The sequence below is a fragment of the Anguilla rostrata genome, chromosome 18 (assembly GCF_018555375.3).
Source record: "Anguilla rostrata isolate EN2019 chromosome 18, ASM1855537v3, whole genome shotgun sequence".
Lineage (NCBI taxonomy): Eukaryota > Metazoa > Chordata > Actinopteri > Anguilliformes > Anguillidae > Anguilla > Anguilla rostrata.
This window is the reverse complement of record NC_057950.1, coordinates 17,345,158-17,367,308: the sequence shown is the minus strand read 5'-3', so window position 1 is coordinate 17,367,308 and position 22,151 is coordinate 17,345,158. Positions and strand designations below refer to the sequence as shown.

Here is a 22,151-nt window from a genome sequence, read left to right as displayed (position 1 = left end):
CAAATGAAATTCTTTATTAGACTCAGAAGGTCTGTAGCGGTGGTCATCCTTCCCTTCACTCCTTCATGGAGGGCAAGGCTTGTCACTTCCTCTCTGTCGCCGCGGTGATCCATCCTGATTGACGCCCATCTCAAGGTCTTCCCCCAGTAATGAGAGAGGCCATTTGTTTGCCATTAACCTCGCGATCCCATTGAGGGTCAAAGCCTTTGCCGGGAGACGCTTCACGAAGCTCCAGGGTCAGAGTTCATGGTCATGGCACATCCTCCACACGATGCTTTCTGATTGGCTGCTGGAAAAAGAGGGAACAATGGAAATACAGCCTATAATGCAAGTGAAATATAATTAACCAGGACAAAAACTCAAACATACACACACACATCCACGGGCACACACCATGCACAGATCAGACACTCCTCCTTTCATTCTATATTTGTCAGTATGAGAGAGAGAGAGGCAGACAGAGAGAGACGAAGGGCTCCACCTGCGTAGGTCATCATTGTGGGACGAATGCGCTCCCCTTCCCATGAGCCCCTTGTGATAAACTCATCCTTGGAGCTGCGGCGGGAGGGAACACTGAGGCACGGGGAAGCGGCGGCGGTAATGGCACAGAGCGGCTCGCCGTGTCGCCTCCTGGCACCTACCGGGGAAAATAAAGCCTCCAAGATTGATCGTCCGCCTCATACGAGACACGAGGCTGCGATTCGAAAGCCGCACTGAGGGAACTAACAGTTGACGTTTTTTTCTGAAGGAGAGGAGATCAGACGTGATTTATAATGATTAAGGGGTTAGCGAGGAAGAGCAGGGGAATTCCGCCGTTTTTAGGAGCAAACCGCGCCGCTTTGAAAAGAGCGCCGGGCGATCTTTCACATTACGGCTGTAATGAGAGTCGCTTATGCGCACGCAATTAGCGCCCCCCGCGATGATGAGATGACCTTGCAATCGGGGAGGTGCCTGGAGATTCTCGCCGTGCCGCTTTCTGTGTGTGTGTGTGTGGGGGAGGGGGGGGGCTAGAGCGCATGGCATTGTGGGTAGAGCGTATGGCACTTGTGTGCTCTGCTCTACCTTCTGCCCAGTTGGCACAATTGTACACAGAACTTTTCATTTTGTTACTTTTCGTTAGTGATCATGTGTGGAACCAATCAGTCTTTTGCTGTGGAGAGTGCTTTGTTTTTATATAAGAGCATAAATTAACATAAGAACTGATATTTTCATATATTGACAAGGATATGGAATTCAGCCTATTTAGCCTGCTGTATCCAGCAGTGAACCAAACATGGTCTTGAATAACAGTGTGTAATTTACTTTAGGTCATTTCCACAGGTAATTTAAATCATTTCTCCCTTGTTTGGCAGACAGAACTCTCACATATACTTTCTGTATAAAGTTTCTGAAATTCTAAACAAAAACCAGACAGGAGAAACTTATTAATTGGAGGAGCTGAGATGGGGAGGGGAGAACTGGGGTTTCTGTACTATGTTTTAAGTGTTTAGGATTTTTTGGGCAGGGACCAGGTCGATATTGGATAGCAGCATCAGCTTTTCTTGGTGCGCCGACAGGGAGATAACTTGAGCTATGCTAGCAGGCTGTCTGGGTTTCATTTAATTCAGCTATCTATGCATAACTGGGACCCAGGGTTTGTTATTTTTGGCTGTGGATGCAACCCAAAGTAGTTGTACTGAACAGGAATTAAAGTTTTCATCTAGAATCCATTTTGCCTAACGTCCTTCGCCTCTTCATCCATGTTTGGACTGAGTCTGACCCCACACGGCGTAATATTTAGCTTCGTACATCCATTTAAAAATGGCTCAATTGTATGTGTTTGTGTTAGTATGTATCTGTGTGTGTGTGTGGTTTGCAGGCTCGTGTTTATTTGTGTGTGTGTGCATGTGTTTGTGTGTGCGTGCACGCGTATTCCCATGTGTGTGCATTTGTGTATGTGTGAGCACATTCCTGTGTGTGTGCATGTGGGGGGGGGGTGGCTGAGGGGAGAGGTGGAGCTGTTTGCCTGATGTTATGAAAGGAGTGGCTGTAAACACTCAGTGGGGGGGGGGAGGGGGGTGATGAATTGGAATGGGACTGAGAGGTAAACGCTGTTAGGCGTGAGGTGCTGTTTACTGTGGAGAGGGAATAGGGTGCAGATGCACTCAGCTATTCATCTGCATTAGAGGCACTTATTAAAGAGGCAGCAATTTATTTTTTCTCTTTAGCTAGAAGAAAAGAAAGGAAAATGTACTTTGGAAAGAATTGATTTTGCAGAATGAATGGAGCCAATGTGGTCTAATATTTATCTCCACTTGATTAACGGCACATTGCGTGGCGGGCAAACTTAATTTGACACCCTCCATTCCTCTCTCTCTCTCCCTCCCTCCATTCCTCTCTCTCTCTCTCCCTCCCTCAATTCCTCTCTCTCTCTCTCTCTCTCCCTCCCTCTCTCTCTCCCTCTCTCTCTCCCCCCCCACCCCCTCTCTTTCTCTCTCTCTCTCATTCACTCTTTTTGTCCTCAGGACTTCCTCCGAACAGCCCGGGCTCTCTGAGATGAGTAACCGCCTCATCGCCGGGCTTTATTGTGATCATCGTTATAGGCCGCAGATATGCATGTTAAATGCCTCCCGCCCACGCCAAATCTGCTTCAATAAGTCAGCGAGGCAGGCTCCCGTTCCCGCCTGGAAGCCCACGCAGCCAGCGCGGAGCCCGCGGGCGCCTTCGCGGAACAATATAGCGCGCTGCGCAGCGCAGCCATCTGTCACGGGCTGGCTTCGCCTGTCAGCAGCACCGCAGCGAGGCGCCCGGCAACCTCGCCCCCCGCCGCCGGCAGGGTCCGCTCTCGGCGTCTCGCGGAGCGCCCGGCGACGCCTTAGCGCGCTACCGCCACCGCCGTTCGTTACCGTGTAGTCTGCTTCGCGTGTTCCGTCACGGCTGGTTCTGCGCGGTCGAATCGCAACTGGTTCTGCTGGTTCTGCGTGTCCAAATGGCAATAGGTTCAACATGTTCAAATCAGAGCTGGCTCTGCATGTGCTAACTGCAGTCGGTTCTCTGTGGTCCAATCGCTACTGGTTCCGCATGTTCGAATTGCCTCTGGTTCTGCATGTTCTATTCGCAACTGGTTCCGCATATTCAAATTACAACCAGTTCTGTATGCTCAAATCGCAACCAGGGCCCTGTTTCATGAAGCAGGATTACGGAGTTAGCTGGATAACTTCACTGAGTAAAACCTGGAACACTCCCAAATCTGGACAATGGACTGAAGTAAAAAGAGTGGCTCCAGGTTTTACTCAATGTAGTTACCCGTCTAACTCTGTAATCCTGCTTTGTGAAATACCCCAAATTCTGGATGATCAAATCACAACTGGTTTTACATGGTCAAATTGCAACCTGTTCTCCATGTTTAAAGCACAACCCGTTCTGTTGGTCAAATTACAATATATGGAGTATTGCAGTGTTCTCTATATTGCAAATATGGAGCCCTGTTTGATACTGCTAAAAACTTGTATGTTACAATCACCACATCTCTATAATGCAATCAGTGCCAGCTCCACATGTTCTTAAGATACCATGATATCAATGCATGACATGCTTTGACAATTGGTCACTGAGATATAATTATGAAATAAAGTTTGGGTTTTTTTATGTTCAATATTTTTGGCATTGCGCAACAAAAATATGGAATGGTTAGAGAGGGAGCGCGAGAGCTGCGGCAGAGCCAAAATGTCTCCTGTGTGTCACCGTAGTCCCTGCCGCTGCTGGGATACATAAGCCTCTTTAATTAGCTGCTTAGTATTGGCACTTTACAAGGTGGCGGGCTGTAGCTACAGGGGGTCTCAGCCAAAGGGCTGCGCTGTGATTCATCCTCTACATTATTAATGGGGCGGGTCATTATTAATGTGGGAGGACAACTGACTAACCCCCTCCCCCCACACACACGCATACGTACACACACACATACACACACACACATCAGCCAACAGCACTGCAGGCGTACAGAATGCAATCCACCACCAAAGACAATGAGATCATTAGCAAAGCTTTTATAATTTTTTAATTCTCTCGTGGTGAGAGAGATATTTTACAATCATGATTTACTACTAAAAGCTTGTACTAAAGTTATATATACAGATATGTACAGATGTCCCTACTGCACCTTATCTGTTAGCATTGAGGATACTGGATGCTAATTGCAGGTTTCATTGCTGCATGCTACTGGTTTACCTGAGTTGACACAGCTGATGTAATGGCAGTTCCTTCCAGCTAATGCTAGGGGTGGGTCTGCAGTAATAAATGCTACCATAAATATTACGCCTGGCACCAAACCCGTGGAGCATACGTACCGAATGAGAAATACATTCTGGAAATATAATGTTTAGTGAAATAGCAGATGGTTTCCAAACTGTATTTGCCCCTTTTTTTCCCGTCGGTTTGTGGGCTGAGCAGCTGTGTCTCTGGAGCCGCCGCAGTGCGATCTGCATGCTCACGCAGGGCACTGCGGCTGCTGGGCCATAGCATTGCACTCGCTCATGTGCCAGGAGCTGTTTTACAGGCTGCAGGCCACTTAGTCCCATAGGAGAGAGAATGCATGCAAAACACACACACAAGCATGTGCACACACACTCGCACTCACACATACTCACACACAAACACACACTGCTGATATTGGGGGACTATTAACACCAGGCTGGCCAGTGAAGGATGAGATCCCTCTCTCTATCCCATATTCATCTATATCTCCTCCTCCAAGATTTCTTCCCACTTGGGAAGAAATCTTGCCATGTTTTCTCATCATGTTTGAGTGTTTTTTATTCCCAATGGGAAGTTTTCTCCCCTCACTTTTTGGTCGTTTGAGGGTTTCAGGCTGTCTGTTCCAATGTTTCAATTTTCTGCTTTTCTGTAATACATCTTTGTGACCATGTTTCTGTAGCAACCACTGTACAAACAAAATCGAATTGAATCCCCCCCCCCCCGAAGTGGGAGGAGCCAAGTTATGTACCAGGCTTGAACCTGCAAAATGTAGCATCTAGCCTGCTCCCCTGGCGAGCATATCTTCTGCTTGAAAAACTTGGATGTCCTAACAGATATTTTTTTGGCAACAAAAAAATACAGTTAGTTCTAAATGTAGTGCAGTCATCAGATTTTGGCTGGAAATGGACTGAATTAATCTGAATTGCAACCAAACCCAGAAGACCTAAGACCACTGAAAAGATGAACAGTCTCCATAGGATCTTGCTAAGACATTTCTTTTTCTAATATGAATTGGAAGATGTGTCAGCAGCTTTCTCAAACTGGAAACAAACCACCCTTTTTTAAAACTACCATAGATAAAATCTACAGTTGGATCCTCGTATCATAAGCTTTAATAGCCACTGTAGTAAAACGTCTTGTTTTACTATTCAGATCTTGCTTGTGGCCCAATAGCATCCATGACAAAACAGTAGTCTTAGTCATAACCATTACTACTGTTGCTGTTGTTTTTATATAACCTGCTATTTGTTCACCAGAAGATAAGTGCATGCATCACGCTCTATATTTGTCTCCTGGCAACTCTCATCTGTTCTTTGTGCATCCGTTCGAGAACTGCTGTGTGCCGTTGTGTGTTTTATCGCCATTTCCTCCTGTTTCTCTGAAGAAACATGGGGATTCTAAAATTAACATGGACCTGTGTCAGTTTTAAATGTTTATAAATTTGAAATGGAAAGCTTTGCCGGGAGAATCTGAAATGCATTAGATGCAGGCGTGATGATGCTATGTCTCGTTTCCTCTCTGTGGTTGGGAGGAATTCTATTTAGTTCCCCATTGCTTGAATCCTACCACCTTGCTGTTGCAATCACAGTAACTTCACACTAATATGAAACCTGCAGAATCTATTCTTGTATGTATGGCTGTGGATGAATCGTAAACCCCTTCACAAGTTTTATCCATTTGGAGTTGGGGTCAATTTACAGTCATGGTAGAAGTCATCAGCCAGCAAACAAAATCTACCAGAACCCATTTGTGACTGTTTAGCATCTTGCACAGGCTGCTGGCCACTGTTGTTCTTGCATTTTACATTTGCTGTTTGTCCAGTTCCATTAGCTGCAGGTCAAAATTTTGACCCAGCTGTCTTGTAGTAATGCTTGATAGGTAAATGTGTCTCCTAGCATTTGTGTTTTTGCTACCGAGCTCTCCGCTGCGTTAAATTAGTTTAAATTTCCCCACTAAGTGGTCGTTCATTAAATAAAACGACGAGATTAACAAAAACCAAAGCGACTCAATTACATGGCAAACAATGGGACTGTGTACACTGGAATGGGATGCACCCTTGAATGGATACTTGCTACTAAATCGTTTACTCACTGCACTTTATCTCTGCGACAAAGAGGTTCTCCTGCCTGGGAAAGAAGCTGAACAATGTAACAGTGTCTCATTGTTCGCTCCCCATGCCTTGTTAACAAGCTTTTCTGTAACTATACTTGAAGGGTATGCCCTCCCCCCTCCAGAGTAGGGTGTGCGGGCTGAGTTGGGTGCATTGTGGCGTGTCAAGGCTCAGGTGGAGGAGAAAAGAAACACAGACTCTCCAGTCACATCCTTATTCACATCTCAACTGCAGCAGATGAGACTGATATGAAGCTCCTTTTCTCCAGAGCTCTGCCACCCTCACTTCCTGTCTGCCAGCAGGACCAATCAGTGCTCAGTCATATGCATGCACACACACATACGCAAATGTATGCTCACCCACACACAGCTATATATATATATATATATATATATATATTCCAGTTTCCTCCCACAGTCCAAAGACATGCAGATAGGCATGGTGACTCTAAATTTCCCATAGGTATGAGTGTGTGAGTGTGTTAGTGAATGGTATGTGTGCCCTGCGATAGATTGGCGGCCTGTCCAGGGTGTATTCCTGCCTCTCGCCCAATGCACACTGGGATAGGTTCCAGCACCCCCATGCTCAGGATAAGGTGGGTGTTGAGCAGCTGATGGGCACAATTAGCATTAAACAGCACTCTTCTCACTGTTCCTTCTCTCACATATCTTGTTTCTGTGTGTCTGTGTGTATTGCCGCATTAGCGCACACTCACACGATAGCCCTTCTAGCCCTTCGTGCGCGATCGTAATCAGAAGCCGCAGAGACAGCACTGTGAGAATGCAATGACACTTGCCAGGGGAATGTTACTGGTCTGCAGGCCGTGCGACAGTGAAGTCAGAGGTCTGCTGCAGTAAGCCCTTCTAGCCTTCATGTCACATCAGGGCTTTTACAAATATACCAATTAGAGACTGAACTGACATGTCCTTTTTTTGGTTTTCCAGCTGTATGCTAAGAAATTCTTCCTGCCAGAATATTGACTCCCGGCTATATTACATCCTGATTAGCTGACGCCCAGAGTGTATGACTCTTCCATTGGCTGGTTCCTTAAAGAGCTTCCTGATTTATACATAATTAATTCAATTTCCTTTTCCTGTTTTTGGTTAATGCTGGTTAATTTGGTTCATTTCATAAAATAAAATAAAAAAGAGAGACTGAGAGAGACAGAGAGACAGAGACCGAGGCAAAAATGGTACAGAGGAATGAAGGGTATCAAATTCAGTTTATTACACCACATTGGTTCCATTCATTCTTCCATTCATTCAGAGAGAAACCCCCACATGCAGAGAGAGGCAGAGAGAGAGAGATAAAAGAAAAGAGAAAGAGAGAGAGAGAGAAATGCTGGTTAACTGCAGTTCTATACAGAACAGAGAAACGAAGAGGAATAGACAAATACATGCCCACATACGTTGTTTACAGTTCCTGGTCATTGTTTTGTATTCTGCTTCTGGTGCATCAGTCTGTTTACCAGATGTCTTCTGCCTCTTACTGCAGCTCTGCAAGTAAGAGACAGGCATACAGAGGTTTTCTTTGTATATTGCATGATATCAGAAAGACCATGTTGATTATTTAGACTGCATTGCCACTCATCTTGAAACATTTTTTTCATATTTCACATATTTCTTATACAGGGCCCTACAAAATTATTCACACAATTACGGAGCCATATTTTCATTCCAAACGTGGAAAATTTGCTTTAGTACACAGTGCAGTCTGTAGGGCAGCCAATTCTCAAGCCATATGTGAGTCAAGCGGAGAGGGGTTCGATCCCCTGCCATGGCACTTTCTTATCTGTGAGAACCTTCTTTGTCTAACACCCTCTCTGTTTCTTACCTGTCTGAATGAAACAAAACAGCATACTGTCTTTTCAACATAAACATCCTTCTTCCAACATCAAACCCACTGCTGGTGCGCGTGGCCAGAAAGCTCAGTTTCGGCCTCATCTGATCAGAGCACTCAGGTTCAAATCCAGTTCCAATTTTGAATGCCATTTAGCAAACTCCAGATGCTTATTTTTGGTGATTGCTCTCAATGGAGGTTAATTTCTGGAAATCCTTTCCGAAAAGCCAACCGGCATGGGCGGAGACTTCATATGGTAGAAATGTCCCCAAAATGCAATCCAGTTTTGTAACTATAGCCCTTGATTTTCCTTTGCCTCCCAAACCATCTGCCTCGCTGTGTGTGCAGGTAGCCATCATTGACTTGCATCTTCAGCCAGGCAGGTTTACCAGGTGTTTCATCAGTTTTACACTTCTTAATTTATGACCTAAAAGTGTAAAGTGATATCTTTAGCTTTATATTTCAGTGTCACCATCTCCTGACTTGTGAAGTTCAACAAACATTTTTCTCATTTTTTTCTGTGAGTACCTTGTTTTTATACCCCATTGCAATAGGAAGCCATGAGAGACCACAATACAGTTCATTAAGATTAAACTTAAAAATGTAACATGTTAGTAAATATATATTTTTGCAGATTTTTATTATCTGTGGTGAAAATAATTGTGACACATTTTTGGGGAAAAATAATAAAATATTTTCCCGATTTTTTAACTTATAATATATACTTTTTCTTTATTTGGTTCTGGACTCCACAATTTTAGATATGTTAACAAACAATTCTTGTGTGGTTAAAGTGCACATTCTCAGCTTTTAATTTAATTTAAATTAATTAAGTACCACAATGATTCGGACTCCTTAGTGCCACATAAAAGTAAAAGTAGTCTTGATTAGTACTTTGTTGCATATCCTTTGCATGCAGTGACCATTTGAAGTCTGTGACCCATTGACATCACCAGGTGCCACACTTTCTTTTTTAAGCCTAAGGTTTGGCCAATGTCTCTGACTGTTCTTTTCTAATTTCTCAGCCTCATAATGACTGCCTTGACTTGCATTGGCACAACTCTGGTCTTCATGTTGACAAATGCAATAACAAACTCCAAAGGCAATCAAAGCCTCCAATCAAGACTCTATGGATAAAATAGATGGATAAAAAGTGCTCAATTTGGTTTCTACGTGCTGGAACCAATGTGTATAAAATACCCTTTAATAAAAGCTGAAATTAACAAATCTCAAATTGTGGAGTACAGAGAAAGTGGAGTAAAGCAAAAAAAAGTATTTGTCCGAAACATTATGGAGCTCACTATAGTTCATCGGTTTTGTTTATTTTATACTGACTTCTTTGCTCATCGTTGAATATTTTTTCTTTTATAAGTTTCTTGTGTTCTCTCAGTCTTCCACACCATCTGTTTTCTCACTGCTCATTGTTCGGTTTATTGGTTCCGTGTAGAAATGAGAGCCTGTTGTGTTCTACAGTTCAATTCCAATTCAATCAGAAGACATCTTGAGATAAAATATTGACTTATACACAGCATGAAGATGTACTGTTGATGTTTAATAAATAAAGATTACTTTTTTTCAATGGTGGTGTAATGGTTGCATGACCTTTGACCCAGCCCTTGGGGGCAAAGTGCTCCAACTGAAAGATGTCAGGTTACTGTTCAATACAATGATATGCAGTAGATAGAGTAAGAGAAAGAGAGAGTGTGTGTGCAAGCATGCGTGTGTGTGTGTGCCTGCCCGCCTGCGCGTGTGTGTGCCCGCTCGCATGTGTGTGTGTGCCCACTGCTCCAACAGGGAATATACTGTGTCTCTGAACCACTGCTTAAAACAGAATCTTTTCACCATGCCCAAGGCAGTGACTGCTCTCTGTGAGCCACTACAAGCTCAAGATGCCCATGTGTGTTTGGGGCAGTTTCCTAGCAGAAAGACAGAAAAAGAACACTATAGCTAACAGATGATAAAAAAATCACACATTTCTGAAAAGCTGACTGCTGCTGACCATTCATTTTCTCAAACCTAGAACACGGCATTCTTTCCTACCTGATAACAAAAGGGCACTAAAAACCCAACCTCCTACCTGCCTGTGGAGGCCCTCTCCTTCTGCTCATGTTATGCAAGGAACAATTCACTGAATCACCTGCTCTAAGAAACCCACACAGGTTTCTGACATTCAAAGGCCGAAACGCCTCAGCCCGCTCATCTCCAAGACAAATAAATGTGTTCCTCAGCCCCAGATAAGTCTTTTGCATTCCCAACTGGAGCGCGTGTCCACGACGAGGCCGTGCTAATAGGATTCTTTGATGTGTAACAAGACAAATGGCTTTGCCTGACCAAACCTTATCTCTGCTAATTATAGACTGCACAATATTAGCTTTGAGTTGGGTGTCTTGCAAACATGAGTCTTGACTGCTCATTAATTGCATTCCATGGCATCCAGTTGCTGCTTTCAGGGGACAGGGGATGGTCAGAGCAAAAGAAGATGATGCTGTGTTTCATCATGTCAGTCATGAACAACAGCAACAAGCATAATAATAATAAACTTTATGTATGTAGCACCTATCACACAGAAAAGCAGCACAACATGCTTTACAGAGATAATAAAGGTGCAAGAGAAAAAGAAACTGCAAGATACAGAATTATTTCTAGGATTAAAAACTAGAAGTATACGCCATAAATCAAATAAAAAATAATAACAAAAACTGCAATGAAAGCCCACATAAAACATTTATGAAACAACAATCAAAACAGTAAGACAGTGAAAAATGAACAATAAGAACAAAATAAGAAAATAAAAGTTTAAGCAGGTCAGTGAAGTGCCGTCTTTAAAAAAGTCGGTTTTGGAGCTATTTAAAAACAGGAGCAGAAGGTGAACCTCTAACACACTGAGGCAGAGTGTTCTTGAGTTTGGGGGCATGAGAACTAAAAGCAGCTTAAAAGAAAAGGACTGGGACACACAGGAGCTCAGCTGTGTACCTGAGTGCGTTCTCTCTCGTTGAATACAAGCATGCCTCTTGTATACTCAGGTGATTTCACGTTTTCCTTTAAAAACCAACGATAAAATTTGAAATGAAATTCTAAATATAAGAGGGAGCCAGTGCAAGCATACACGTACTGGACTTCTAACATCAGTGTAGAATTATATGAAAGTGTACTGCCATCAGTATCCTCTTCATCATCGTCTCCTGTCCTGGCCATCGGTTGCCTGAAGTGCCCTGTGCGAGAGTGCCATGTGACGCAAAATTTGAGGTGCCAGTTCTCCGAGTCAATTGAGAGCAACATGAAGGCTCCGTGCATTCAAATTCCCCATTAAAGCCAGGGAAGGACTTTAGCAGAATTAAAGTTACTCAATCAGTGCCTGGAGGCTCCAGGTATCAGAGGAGAGGGGAGTTAAGTGCTGCTTCGTATTGCACTGGGATGTAGCATGTAGGAAGTGGGGGAAAAAAAACAGGCCATTTAGTGTAATCATATAATACGATCATTCAAGAACCAGCACTTCAGTGCAAAGTTAACGCACACGCTGGGTAATTTCTTATACATTTAATACCACCATTTCTTTTATGGTGATCTTCAGTGAGAGACAACTGGAGCGTGAAATTGCTTTGTGACGTTTGCTGGAAAAGTCAATATGGCTTTTAGATAATTAAACCCAGCGTTGGTAACTGGTTGGCTGATCTGACAAGGGTTGTGCCTCACTGGCAGTTTAAATTGTACAGCGTTTGGACCAATTCCAGGAGCGTTTCGTGAATGTAGCATCATTTATTCCTGTGATCGAACCCAACCCAGATTACCCTTTAACACAACAGAGGAGCAGGGATGGACAGGTGACAGTACCACTGTGTGCGCGTGAGGCGTGTACGTGCGCGCGCGTGTGTGTGCAAGTGTGTGTGCGTGCGTGTGCGTGTGCGTGTGCGTGTGCGTGTGTGTGTGTGCAAGTGTGTGTATGTGTGTGTGTTTGTGAGAGGAGATTGGGTGATATAATCAGGCTTACCTGTTCTTAACACCCTTAAGTAAAAGAGCTAATGTAAACACCAGTTCAATTATGGCACTCTCCACACCAGGCAGATAAATTACCTGGAAGCAATGCGTGTTCCTGTAGGTGATGGGCGGTGCTCTCGGTCTGATTCTTGTTTCCTGTTATTCTGGCCACCAGGGGCTTGAGCCTTCATTGGCGATTCTTGCTCTTCCTCCGTTTCTGTGTGAAACCCAGGGGCACAATTTACAACCCCAGTTACAGCAGGGTTAAAACACCTAGCAGGATTAACAGGAGCTGCTTTGCTGTGCGTGGGCGTAGTGCGCCCCTTCATTAAAGAGGTTCACCTTACTGTGTTTTCTGTGCACTCTCCAGCCTGAATCCTGAGAGGTTTCTCTGGGTTAAAAACACCTTCAATGCATTTCCTCTGCGCAATCCTTAAATATATGTGCGCTTTTATTTTGCAAGACTAACACTGTGAAACGGTTTTCTTTTCCTTTCCTCTGCATTTCAGGCAGGTGTAACACATGAAGGCAAACCTTAATGGTGACTGATGTTCACCATGGTGCAGATTTGTCACAGTTAAGGAATAAGTAAATAAACACATGAGTCGTATATAACTGGGATGAAATACATTTTGAAATACATTTAGTCATTTTAATTTAATGTACTGGTAAACTGTGAAGAGAGATTTACATGGAGGAAACTACAGTAGTAAAGAAAATATCTCTACAGGGTATTGCTCAGTCTCAGCCCTGAATGCAGTTTGCTGTGTGTGTGTGTGTGTGTGTGTGTGTGTATGCGTGTGTGTGTGTGTGTGTGTGTGGATAGAAATACACAAATATTAGTCCATAAAGCACTATGAAGAATTTTTTTTAGGGTTCTTGCTGCTGTGTTTTGGGAAAGCTTGGGTAAAGATGTGGCAGCCCATTTGTGCATTTGTGTGAATGTCATTTCCTGCACTATTTGTGTTTAATTCCTCAAAACATTCTTGACATTAAAACATTAAACGTTAAATATGAGCCTCTGAAAGAGCACTGATGCTTTCAGGTTTGGTTTTAAAATACATTATTATGAGAATTGGCAAAAAAGAAGCTATGAATATCTTGAGGTAATGCAACCTGCTAATCTGTTTTGAATAATCTAACTGCACCAATGCTTAGCAGGTTTATTTGGGATTAAGTGTGCTTCAGGTATAATAGCATGATCAGCTCTGTTAGCATGCAGTCCATCTTTACTACACCAGGCCAGCCAGTGGAGGATGCCCCCCCCCCACCCCACTCCAGCCGAGTTCCCCCTTAGATTTCTTTCCATTGGGGAGTTTTTTTCTCTGCACTGCTTGAGTATTTTTCTTTCCACTGGGGTTTCAGGCCTCGTTTTTCCCCCAATTTCTCTTTTTCTGTGGAGCATCTTTGCGACAGCGTCTTTAATTGAACTGAGCTGTACAGCTGGGAAAAGACAGCACACACACAACTACGAGTTGAAAAATTTTCTATGGGAGGGGGATGAGGGCATGTTAAACACACAGTGTCGGCAACTTCTACACCGTCACCTCCACCTCTGTGCCCACAGCTTCTACACCCACAGCTTCTGGGTCCTACATCACACTCCATTAGCATCACTTCCTAAGCTGTAAGCTGCAGGCACTGCCAGCAGTCTTCCCTGTGTGTCCTTCGCTTACGCCAACTGACACTTAAGACACGGACAATCGGCAGATGTGTGTGTTGGCTGTAAATAAAAGGGAAAGCGGGAGATTGTGCTTTTAATGCGGGCACCGCTCTTTCCTATAGCCTGGGGTGCTGGCTGAAAAACCGAGTGGGAATCCATCTCTTCCTGAGTGGACACCTTTCTCTTCTTGTGTTATTCATGCTTCCGGTGGTGGGTGCTGGGGGGAAGGGGGGGGGGTCTTTTAAATCTCACCGCTAACGGCTTGACGCTGGTCAAGGAGTTAGCGAGTTCTGAGGCACCATTGTGTTGGGACTGTGTGTGCTAGCTCACAGAGCATCTCTCTCTCTCTCTTTCACACACTCTCTCTCTCTGAGAGGACTGCACAAGGCAGGCTAACACGCCCTGTCATTCTGTCACCTATCGATTCCATCCTTAATTCACATTCAAATGACCACGGGGATCCATAACTGTTTCCCCTTCATTTCGCCCATTGATTTTCAGTGCAGAATTCCTTAAGGTTTATTGATGAATTAGCGGAAACTATTTGAAGTCACGAATCAGCAATGTCTCAAAAAAAAAACACTGTCCAGGGGACAGGGGAGGTGAGACGACCACCAGATCGAAGTCCTAAAGATGTGTCATTTGAAATATGTGGCATTTGTTCTGAGTGAGGCGGCCATGATGTGTTTCCCAAAAGGAATCCAACATGAGCCACTGGCGCATTCTGTGGCTACTTCAATCAAACGCTCCTCTGCCGCTTCAATTGTTAATATTTTCTGTATCTATAGCAGTCATCTTCAAACTTAATTCACCTCTTTCAGGCGTGGCACCCTCAAACAATTAGCCAGTCAATTAGCCGGTCACTTAATTATGGAAACTGAGGCCATTTGCATTGCAGATTAAAATGCCTTTTGGTGGGCATTTGTAATTAAGTCAGGAAAGGGCTTTACCTCAGCTTTAATTTAATTACATTTTCTGTCCAAAGGGACAGAAAAAAAAAAATATATATATATTTATTTATATATAATTTTTATATACTTTGATTCTACTTAAAGTTGAAATAATGGAATAATGCTGAAATTATATGTTGTGAAAAGTAAAACAGATAAACAACTTATTATTATTCTGTAAGCAATTTAATGAACGACCAGAATACTACCAAGACATCAATATAATCATTCAGTCTTAAGGTTACTGGTTAATTACCATCATAAACAGGTAATCTAAGATGAATTGAAACTTAATGGTTGATCTTTTGGGTCCCGGGTTGGAAGCAATTGATTTAGAATATCACAATCTCCAGTGATCCCTCTGATTATAAGACAAAGTGTTCTGTAATATGTTTTCATTTTGCCAGGGGAAATGATTAAATATCTGCAATGTAATGGAGGCAATTAAGCTGATATTTCTAATGTAAGTGAGTTACAGTGTGTAAACAGAAATTTTAGTCCAGTATGGGAATTAGATGGAGGGTGGTGAAAGCAGACAGAATTTATATTAAATTTTCACCCTCCCTTTACCACTAGGAGGGTTTAGGAGTGCCTAAACAACCATTAAAAAGACACATCACCAGACTTTTTGATGGATTTATTTTCTAAGAAGTACAGGGCCCTGAGAACTGTAGATCCCATAGGGACTTGGAAAGACAGGTCCTTATGTCAGAAACTAAAAGCATCACAGTGCATCGCGTGACTCAGATCCTGCGACAGGAACAAGCGCAGACTAAATCATTGCAGCGTGTCACACTACATGCACACACACACATACACACACCTGACATTGCTGAATCCTTTTCACAAGCTTAAGGTAGCTGTCAGTGTAGTGCTAGACAGATGGCACTGGAGCAAATCAAATGTAAAAGGTGCATGAAATGCAAACGCTTATGTCTTTTGGACTGGGCCGTAAATGTGCTTCTAATCGCAGTTTTATGCAGCGGGGCTCTGCGAATCGCAGGGAGTGGCTGCTTAATGGACAGGCCTGGGCACGCAGGGCACTGCAAGCGCACGTGGGCATCCAGGCTTCTCGAGCGAGGCTTTAATAGGGCTGATAATGGGAGCAGAAGTAAATGCTTAAAAGCTTTGATCCTGAAATAGACCTTCTATGCCGGCACCTACAGGAGAGCCTCCTGGCGCCCCGGGGTGAGCGGTTGAGGTGCAAGGTGATGTCCAGGTGAAGGATGGAAAGCCCTCAACCTGTGGGACAATGCAGCTCTGCTAACGTGCACAATGATGCTAACCAGCATAGCATGTCACTGCTGACATGCACAGCCCTGCTAGCACGCACAGCACAGCACTGATAACACGCAAGCACTGCTAGCACGCACAGCACAGCACTGATAACACGCAAGCACTGCTAGCACGCACAGCATAGCACTGATAACACGCAAGCACTGCTAGCACGCACAGCATAGCACTGATGACATGCGCAGCACTGCTAGCACGCACAGCAGAGTATTGATAAAACGCAAGCACTGCTAGCACACAGCATAGCACTAATGACACACAAGCCCTGCTAGCACGCACAGCATAGCACTGATAACACGCAAGCCCTGCTAGCACACAGCATAGCACTGATAACACGCAAGCCCTGCTAGCACACAGCATAGCACTGATAACACGCAAGCCCTGCTAGCACAAAGCATAGCACTGACGACACGCAAGCACTGCCAGCATGTACAGCTGACACATACAGTTCGGTCATTGAGTGAGAAAATGTGCATTTTATTATGAATTAGAATGGAATAAACAAGTTCTGCAGATGAACTACAACTGAGTGTTGTAACTGGGTTTGAATGTGGAGTAGTTGACCTGGAAAGAGATTAGAAATGAATGCATTGATATGTTGAGTGAAATTATTTGAAGTTGAATGAGTAATTGACCCTAACAGCACTAATGACACGCTCAACTATTTTGGGTGCATGTGTTCGTACATGTTTGTGTATAGTGATACGTGTGTGTGTGTGATAGAGAGAGAGAAAGAGAGACAGAGAGAATATAAGCAAAGAAGCAAAAAAGCATTACGGGGATGTTCTCACAGAAGTGTGTTACTGATGCACTCACACACACAAATGCAGAACGTACGTACATATGCACACACACACAGTGGTATAATGATCACGCTCTCTGAGGGGTACAATGGCGGGCCAGTGGTCCTGAAATGTAGGGCAAAGGCTGCCAATTTAGATGCAAATGAGCCTTCAGTAGATTTGAATGTTTTCTTTTCATTTTCAGTGCTGTGATCGAGCCAGTATTCCGTTCATTAACTAACGGCAAAGAATTGATTTCTGCTGTGCAGGCGAGTCAGATCTCTGTCTCCTTATTTCTTTCCTTTGGCTAAAGGAGGCAGAAAACTCATTATTTGTGCTTGTGCGGTGCATGTCTGTACATCCCCAGGGTTGCCTTCTCCTCCCCCACTCACTGCTCAAGCTGGATGCCGCGCATTACACAGGAAGTACAAGGAGAAGATTGAGCTTTTCTGTGAGCCCTGTTCCCAGAATCGGTGTGGAGATAATCAGATTCGGTCACTTGAGTGGCTGTGTCACAGCGCCTGCTTCTCCTTCTACTGAACCAGCCTGAAATAAGTGTGGAAATAGGATCCGAAGCACATGCTTCTCTTCCTGTTGTGTGTGTGTGTGTGTGTGTGTGTGTGTGTGTGCATGCGTGTGCCTGACCACATGTGTGAGGACTATCCTCCTGAACAGAAAAGGTGGGGTGTTAGGCACACTCAGAATAGCTCTTTGCTATGACATTAACTGACATGAACTGACTGTTGTTATTAGTTCTGCTACATATTTAGGAGACAGAACTGAAGTGTATTAATAGAGCTACTGTAAGCCATTTGTGTTCAAAAGCTTCTTTCTCAAATAAGTACAGCTGGGGTACCAACATGCGAAAGATTTTGTTTCCACAATATTAATTCTGGAAAATTGTTCATTTGCATGCATGCTGTCATTAGGTATAATCAGAGCAATTTTAGCAGAGCGACTTGCTGAGTTTATGATTTATTTGTTTGATGCTATATTCAGAACAAAGAATTCTGCATGAGATTCTTACTCAATGCTGCTCAGTTGGAATTTAAGCAATAGAAATGAATTCCAGACTACGCAATGCTAGGAAAATCTCAGCAACAGCCAATTAACACACCAGTTACCTCAACTATTTTTTAATTGACTTAAAGCCCTCGTGCGAACCGAATCTCTTTTTCCAGAGAAACTGTCTGTATATGAATGGTGTGTTCCTTTCACAATGTACTGATTGCTAACACACACTGCCTGGATTGAAGGCGAGCGTTCCCACTATCCCCATATATAAGTGTTTGCCTGCATGCACCATAACAGTGGTGTCTGGTGCTGTTTTCAAACCAAGCAGCCAAGGCCAAGCTTCATTTATGAAGCTCACTTTGTGGCCGTTGCTTTCTAGCGCCAGTGTGGTTGGCTCCAGTAAAGGTCTTTCAGACACCCGTTTCAGTGTAAGTCAATGGTACCAATATGGTCCAAATATGAAATCAATAATTTTTTCTTGTCATGTTTACTGTCTCCCTATGTGCCGATTTGTCAAGTTATTGCGTCATTTTGGACAATATCTTAATATGTTGTGGACCAATCAGGGTCAGCATCAGTGCCTAGTCACTGCGCATCACTCAGAAGGGCTGTATCTCATGTGATTAGTAGTGGTTTTCGACTGTCAAGCACACTGTGCCCAGACCCAGCTGGAACTTCACAACCATATAAGGCTCCCCCCTAGGGCTGCACAATATATAAAATGGTGGTTTTTAAGAAGCGTAATAAGAAGAATAATGCTTACTACCACGTCAGATATGATTAAGGAAAGAATGACCGATGACTGCTTGTATGCCCAATGGCAAAGGGTTTTCTTATTATATTTGTAAAAAATCCCTTTAATATATCGTGCAGCCCTAGTCCCCATTTTCCCGTCTTTGGTTCCAATGTATACAACATGACAACTTGAACTGCACTTCCACAGCTTCAAAACACCTTTCACAAGTCCACGGAAAGCCAATGGGCGATGTCGCAGTTATTTCGTCCATATTTTTCCTACAGTCTATATTTCAAATTGTAACATTTAATATCAACAATTTAAATCAACAGTAGCACTTCCTTGGGGACTGTAGATGAAGTCCACTTTGATCAGATTTAGTGAACCTTCCACAGCGAAATGACTGGTAGGATTCCGAGCGTAGTTGGCTGCTCCACTGGGACTGAATTATGGGAGTGAGGGTGGGAGGTGGAGGAGGCATCTTGCATTGTAAATATCAGTCGCTGTTGGTTTACTTCCAGTATTTGCATTTCATTATCATTCATTTTCATTCAAGCGCATAACCCCGGCTCACCGTGAAATCTATTTTTAAACCCCAAGCTAATGAAAACCTCCAGAGCTCAGTATGTCCGGCAGGTTCTGTTTGCTCCAGAAGTTCAGCCCTGCAGGGCTCTGGTGAATCCAGGGGAGTTCATATTCCCCGCAGCTGCAGTCTACACAAACTTCTTAATTATAGAATGGCTCATAACAAATTCATAATAGAAGGCTTACGCATGATAATGGCAATGCTTATTGATTTGAAATAAACAAAATTCAACATCAGAACATTCTTTTTTGTTCTCTGCCATTTACTGTTCAAATAAAGAAAAATGATTCCGGAATGTAACTTTTTCTAAACGTTTTTCTTTTACATTTCTCCTTCTGTCTTTAAATGAAAGTCAGCTTCTTCACGCCACAATTGGACAGTGAAGATGACTGTAGATGAATGTATGCGCATGCATACCCTTCCCTGTCATTCAGGACTCATCTGTAGTCCATGGGTTATGCTCTCCTGCCTCAGGTCATAAAGAGGACGAGTGCCTGTCTCCTCACTAGTTTCACATTTCACTTCAGTGAGGAAATGTGTCTCACAGCTCCATAGCAATTACATATTAAAAAAAAAACACAGACGCAGAAACAGTGACTAAAACACATTGGATCAGACAAAGATAGAAGAGCATCAGTGAAATGTGGAAGTACACAAGCACCCAACCGCATTCAGTGTTTCCCCTCTGCATCCATCAGAGACCTGCGGTGCATTCAGATGAGGACGTGTGAATCTGTCGCGTGCAGCTGTGTTCCTACATTTATCAGGAATCAGAAACCGCACACAGCTCCAGGTTGCTGAACCTCTGATGCACGAGCAAACCCAACATTTATCACAGCCCTGGAACTGAGCATGAAGCAGGCTGTGTGCCGTTGCATTCTATTTGCAGAGCTGCTCAGCTTTGAAATGAATGTGAGAAAGGTGACCAGTACTGTCACTCAAAACACATGCAAATCTGTGTGTGTGAAAAATATAAACTAGAAAACGTGTCTCATCTAGGGCAAGTGATTCCTATGCTGCAGTGTTCCAAACAGCCCCTGAGACATGTGACATATACTCACTTTCATTACAAAATAAAAGAAAAAAAGTGTATAAAATGACAACAAAATAATAATAATAATAATAATAATTATTATTATTATTATTGTTGTTGTTGTTGTTATTGTGGTTGTTGTTGTTATTGTTGTTGTCGTATTACTACTACTACTCCTATGAATAATAATACAAATTTTGTTATCATTTTATACACTTTTATTATTAGTTAGGGGAAGAGAAGGAGAAAGAGAGTGAGTGACCGAGGAAGGGGCATTGTGTGAGAAAGAGAGAAAGAATGACAGAGAGATATGAGTGGTCTCAGAGTAAGTCCAGCTGTGGAGTCACAGTAAAAGTGTTTGGAAGTCCCAAAAGCTGAACAGAGGGCTCAAAAGATGACAGACAGTGTTAAAGATGGGGGTCAGCGTTGTGTGTGTTCCATCCTGGGGGACACGTGAAACGGGCTTCGACAATCCCTGGAAGTGGGCGATACTTGCTCTGCATTAGGAGCAGATATTACCATCAATCAGTCATTCAGACAGCCCCTGAGATGGATACTTACGCTGCCTGCAACAGTCCGCACAGTGCACATACCATCTGGTTATCCCTTCATTATTTCTGAATGGACAGAGAGAGCATGTCGGGGAGAGATTACCACTCTGTGCGCCTGCCAGGATGCCTAGGCCTGTTGTGAGGTGTCATATTGGGATGCACAGAAATGAAATTGGTTTTGCAAGCCTTCCCCTGACCTCTCCTATAAAACAATATTCTCTATTGTTAGTGCTATAGCCCACATTGCTCAAAGAAAACCATATTGTGATGCGATTCTCATCATATAAACTGATTTCTGGGACGCTGCTGGATGACTGAGAGAAAAGAATTGAGATTACGGTGTTGCGTGTGTGCGTATGTGTTTGTGTGTGTATGTGTGTGTGGGTATATGTGTGTTTATGTGTGCACTTCTGTCTGCATGTGTGTGTGTGTGTTTTTGTATGTGTGTGTGTGAGTGTGTCCTTGTGTGTCTATTTGCGTGTGCATGCATGTGTGTGCTTATATGTGTGTTTGTGTGTGTGTGAGAGTGCACGTGTGCATGCATGCATGCTTGTGTAAATTTAGGGTTTTTTTGCTATCTTGATTGATTGTTTTCTAATATTCCATCAGTTGTCTTAAAGCCACAGGTCAATGGGTGATCTCAGGGGGAGGGAATGGTGCAGAATGACTGGAATAACCACAGGGCCGAGGGCACATTGTCCACGATCCAAGTCCGTTAACATAACTCAGTTCTGAAGAGGTTGTTGATGTTGAAGCCACTGAGAGATCATGCCCTCATTTGCTCCATTGCTGAGGAGCAGAGTGTCTTACATATGAGAGGATTAAAGAGCCGGGGCCAGTATAGACTAACCGTGTGTGTGCAGACAGTATAGACTAACCGTGTGTGTGCAGACAGTATAGACTAACCCTGTGTATGCGGACAGTATAGACTAACCGTGTGTGTGCAGACAGTATAGACTAACCCTGTGTGTGCAGACAGTATAGACTAACCGTGTGTGCGCAGACAGTATAGACTAACCGTGTGTGCAGACAGTATAGACTAACCGTGTGTGCAGACAGTATAGACTAACCGTGTGCGCAGACAGTATAGACTAACCGTGTGTGCAGACAGTATAGACTAACCATGTGTGTACAGACACTATAGACTAACCATGTGTGTGCAGACAGTATAGACTAACTGTGCGTGCAGACAGTATAGACTAACTGTGTGTGTGCAGACAGCATAGACTAACCCTGTGTATGCGGACAGTATAGACTAACCGTGTGTGTGCAGACAGTATAGACTAACCGTGTGTGCAGACAGTATAGACTAACCGTGTGTGTGCAGACAGTATAGACTAACCTTGTGTGCAGACAGTATAGACTAACTGTGTGTGCGCAGACAGT

General features: G+C 43.6%; 1 long non-coding RNA gene across 2 annotated transcripts in view; it reads left to right on the top strand.

Annotated features, from left to right (window-relative positions):
* The window catches only part of LOC135245148 (uncharacterized), a 38,526-nt gene extending 20,876 nt beyond the window's left edge, over nucleotides 1-17,650 (top strand). For both annotated transcript variants that reach the window (XR_010327164.1, XR_010327163.1), the window contains 2 exons: nucleotides 17,051-17,114; nucleotides 17,213-17,650. This is a non-coding gene — a long non-coding RNA (uncharacterized LOC135245148). The remainder of the gene's footprint in view (nucleotides 1-17,050; nucleotides 17,115-17,212) is intronic.
* Nucleotides 17,651-22,151: the final 4,501 nt, after the last annotated feature.